The sequence below is a fragment of the Papaver somniferum genome, unplaced genomic scaffold, assembly GCF_003573695.1.
Source record: "Papaver somniferum cultivar HN1 unplaced genomic scaffold, ASM357369v1 unplaced-scaffold_99, whole genome shotgun sequence".
NCBI lineage: Eukaryota > Viridiplantae > Streptophyta > Magnoliopsida > Ranunculales > Papaveraceae > Papaver > Papaver somniferum.
In genome coordinates, this window is record NW_020653081.1 from 1,368,148 (window position 1) to 1,373,340 (window position 5,193).

Consider the following 5,193-nt stretch of genomic DNA (forward strand, 5'->3'; position numbering starts at 1 on the left):
GTTCACCTTGATTTATCAAAAGACGAAACAAAAACTCGTACATATTTCTGTGGGAGACAGATTTATCTATTACCATAGACTTTTCTGTGTGATACATATTTGTTTGTTAAAGTCTTCGACTTTGGGTCGTAGAAACTCTTGGTTGTGGGTGAGATCATCAAAGGAAATTAAGTGTGTAGTATTCTGCTGGGACCAGAGACGTAAGGAGCGCAACTGTACCTTAGATCAGTGTGAGATTGATTGGGGTTCAACTACAGTCCAGACCGAATTTAGTTTGTAGTAGGCTAGTGTCTGTAGCGTTTTAATACAATGTGTGTTCAATTTGGACTAGGTCCCGGGGTTCTGCATTTGCGGTTTCCTCGTTAACAAAACTTCTGGTGTCTGTGTTATTTCTTTTCTGTATTATATTTTGTTATATAATTGAAATATCACAGGTTGTGCGTTGAATCGATTAATTGGGAAATCCAACCTTTGGTTGTTGATTGAAATTGATTGATCCTTGAACATTGCTCTTTGGTACCGTTCAAGTGATTTCTCTTGTATTCAATTAGACTCGCGGATTTCTATTTGCTTGAGTAAGTATTGAATCGAGAGAGTGAGATATAACTCTTTGATATACTTTCATAAAGATTGAGTCTGACTGTCTAGTTGATTCTCTTAAAAGTATGTTGGAGTTTGTCCATACAGATTTCTAAGCGAAATATTGGGTGTGGTTGTTAGATCCCCGCTTTTTCAATTGGTATCAGAACAGTCAAACACGTTTAAATACCTTACAAGTCTGTGTTTGTACCAATCTGACTCTATGGACATGAATTCTATCTCCATAAACGTACCACCAGTCTTTGATGGTCAAACTACTTATGGTGTAAAATCGTTATGCGTGCTTTTCTTCAAGCTCGTGATTTTCAAACATGGGTACGTGTTGTTAATGGCTATGATCCTCCGGTTAATACATAAGGCGGTGTATCTATACCGAAGGATATTGGTAGATATAGTTTGAAAGAAATCCTTGCTGCAAAAAAAAAATCTGACGGCTTAAATGCAATCATACATGTCATTATCCCAGATCTTCAGCACCATGTGACTACGTGCACAAAGTCTAAAGAAGCCTGGGATATTTTATAAACTGTATTTGAAGAAAATACCAGTGAGAAAGAAGCTAGGATTCAAAACCTAAATTCTAATTGGGAAAACCTTCTTATGGAAGATGAAAAATCATTTGATGAGTTTAATCACAAACTGTCTGAAATTGTTAATGCATGTTTTGCATTGGGTAAGACTGTTCCTGAAAAGGACACTGTGATGAAAATTCTCAGATCACTGCCATCCAGATACGATTCTAAGAAGCATGCCATCGTTGAAGGAAATAATCTCGCAACGCTATCCAGAAATACTCTGGTTGAGAAGTTAAAGATCTTTGATCATGAGCATACGTCCAAGTCTAGTAAGGATGTTGCTTTCAAAGCACTAAAGAACACTAATTGCTTGATAAAAGTAAAAGTGTTTGCATCTCTGAAGATGATCTTTCCGAGGCTGATTCATCAGATGAAGATCTTGACAAGTCAGTCTCGTTGATCACAAAACAATTTAGGGATCTTCTTCTGAAGAGAAATAAGCGGTTCTTCAGAGATAAATCTAGGTCAAACGATAAACCCCGTAATCGTGTTCCTCCTAAAAATAAGGATAATGATGTAACTAATGACGAGGATATGCCTCAGTGCTTTAAGTGTAAAGGTTTTGGTCATTTTGCAAATGAGTATCCAAATCGAAAGAAATACACTGGGAACAAAGTTCGTGCTGCAACTCTTGATGAAATGTCTGGTCACTATGATTCCAACGAAGATGAAAAATCAAGTGTTGTACTCCTCTGTGAAGATATTGATTTTGATATTTGTAGAAATACATACATCATTCTTGATATCCTTCAAGAAGAAGACTCAACCAATCTGGAAGAAGAAAATAACTTTTCTGTTGGAAAACTTATGTTTGATTTTTCAGGTTCCACTTTGTGTCTAGCAGCTTGCACATCTCGGGGGTCTGAATCATCTTATCCAATGACATGTTCTTATTGTTCACTCAAGGCTCATGATGAGACATTTCAAGAGTGTTTCAAGAAGAGCAAATCTCCTACCAAACAAGCTCAACCTTGTTCAAAAAACCGCTGAGGTATGTAAGATTTTATCCTCTTCAAAGAAGTTAGGTTCCAAAGATAGGTCAATACCACTGGAGAAAAGAGTATGGTCTAGACAATTTGATAGACAGGGTTCTATGAATTCCTTTCAAAAATGGGAGGGTGGACAAATTGTTGTTCACCGCAGCACAACTTGATTGTGTTGGTTTCGTGCATCTCGTATCATGTGTCTGATCAAAAAGAGACAAGATTGTGCACACCTCAGGCTTTAAGAAAAGAAAAGTAGTTTTCTTTTTAGTTTGTTTTTGATTTGGTTTGCAAATTTAGAATTCGTCCTTGTAAATTGGTTTTGGAAGAGACTTCCCTGTGTATTCAATAAAAGAGGGTTATTATCGACAATTCTACTCTCTCTAGGGTTGTGAATTGTGTGTGTGTGTGAACCTGTGTTGTTTAAGGTTGAGTTCAAACTGTGATTTCCTCTCACAAACCCATACAAGTATGGAGACTCCAAACATCACGTGTTCTGATGGAAAAGATGTTAATATGATTGTTAAGCCATCAATCATGAAGGAAAAAGAAAAATCTCCTTTACCTCCAACTTTGAAGAGAAAAAGAAGGAATGTGAGGAAGCCAAGAGATGTTCCTTCAAATCCTCAGAAGTTTTCTAATGTTCTTGAAGAGTTGAAGGAAGCAAGGAAGGACATTCAGCAAATAAAGGCGTTTGTTATGAGAAATCTCGAAATTCAGAAGGCCCTGATTCGACATCATCATCCTAGAAGGTTTGTTGGAATTGACTCCTTTCTCTATGAACCTTATGTTCCCATGGCTGTTGACGACAAGGAGTTCGGTGACGATAAAGAATTCTTCAGAGGTCTCAATGTCTAGTAAATCTTCTCTTTGTGTTTTTTAAGAAGAATAACTAGAGTTTGGAATAGCCATCATTGTGATTACACATAGCTATGTCCAACGTTTTCATCTTCATTGTTTTTAGGTTTATTTGTTTAGATTCTAAAATTGTTTGGAAGATGATTTTTGTAGTATTAATCTTTATGGTTTTATATATTGCAATGTGTTATGGGGTATGTGTGTTTGCTTCCGTGAACTATGATTGTCCCATACCTTGTCAAAAGTTAAGTCTTTCACATGTCGATATGCAAGTATTGATAAAAGAATGAATGAACTTTTGACATTACAAAAGTTAATCCTATTGTATGTCATTATGCAAGTATTGATAGAAGATATGATGAACTTTTGTTTACGAGGATTATGTCTATTGTATGTCATTGTGCAAATAGTGATGGAAAATAGAATGAATCCTTGTCTATTCCGCAGTATTGATCTTCCCTGATCCATATTTTTATGTATATATTGTGCGGCTCCATAAGTTTTCTTATGTTGAGCATTTTCAATTAAATTAATCATGGGTTTTCTTGTGGTTAATTTAATTGAGTATTTTGGATTCAAATTCATATTCGTATGTGATTTGTTATGTCCAAAGAAATCCTTCTTTTCTTGTGCAAGTAAGGTCGCTCTTGTTGTTCTTTCGGGAATGAAATTTTATGGGAGAGAGTTCTTAATTGAACTTGTGCTTAATTCCAAATCTTTGTGGGGAGTGCGGCTGTGAAATATTATAGGGGTTATCTTGTATCTTTGTAAGCTCCTTGATGAATGCATTTAGCTTCGGCTATATAATGGCATCTAAAAAGTTGATATGTGCTTTCTTTTGGTCATGAAATGTCTTTATGAAAATTTAATTAGGATCCCACTAGTTTTCGTACCTTTGCCAATTTTATTGACAAAAAGGGGGAGAATTAATGTGTAGTTCACACTACAAATACATATGGTTTTCAGATCATTATGTAAGGGGGAGTGGTTTCCATGTGAGATGGAGTATTGGCTAAGGGGGAGTGATACATATCACCATAGTATTGTTGTCTAAGTTGTGATACAATGGAATTTTGATGTTGTGTATACTATGACACAATTGAGAACTCTTGTTTTCTCATTGTTATAGCTACGGATTTTAAACAACGATGATGCTAAACTTACAACCTTTGGAATCATTGGAGTACTTGGAAGTGACGAATATTTCGAGTAATGTTGAAGAACCAAGAAGATCATGCATGTGGAAGAGAAGATACAAAAGTTTACTCCCTCTGTCCGTTTTTATCTGTCCTAATTTCTACTTTGGTCTGTCCATTTTTATCTGTCCGCTCTGTTTATAGACATACTTTTCCTTTAAACTATCAAATATACCCTTTCTTTTTTATAATTATAAAACCATTTTTAATATAAGCTTAATTCAAAATCATAAATATCATCACCATATATAAGGAAAAAATCCATTCAATATTTTTTTATATTAATTGCCATTCCTTTTCTATATTAATTTTTAACACTAGTAATTTTAATTTTGGTAATAACGTAATATTAAATAGGCTAGTCAAGGGCTAGTCATGACATTTTATAATATTTCCTTAATATCTTGACAAAGTCAAAGCGGACTCTTAAAAATGGACGGAGGGAGTATTTATTTATTTTTTATTCCATATGTATTCATAGTTTTGTCACTAAAATTGACAAAGGGGGAGATTATTAGAGCACTGCTCGGTCGAAATCGCAAGCGTTGCTATCTCAATCTTGTTGTCAAGTTTAGTTTCCGAAACTATAAGTCTTGATTTCTAGTCTACTCATAGCTAAGTCTCGGACTAGGATAGAAAGTGTAGTTGAGCTCTAGACTCCATGTCGATCATCATACAAATACGAAGAACTACTTAAGGAACTGGTGGAACTTCATCGACTAAAAGGTATGTGGAGACTTGAACTTATCTATCACTCAAAAGTCTATATACTTTATCTCCTATCTTGAGAGAAAAGTCGTATTGTTATATAGACTATGATTATACACATTTGCTATTTCGATTCGAGTTTATCTCGCTTATCTATTTCTCGAAATATGTGTTGGCAAGCTTTCGCTTTGGCCAAGTTCATCTTCACTAGTGACGAAAGTCATATTAGTTTCAATTACTTGAAAATTGCTTTGACAAAAAATAGCTTGTGAA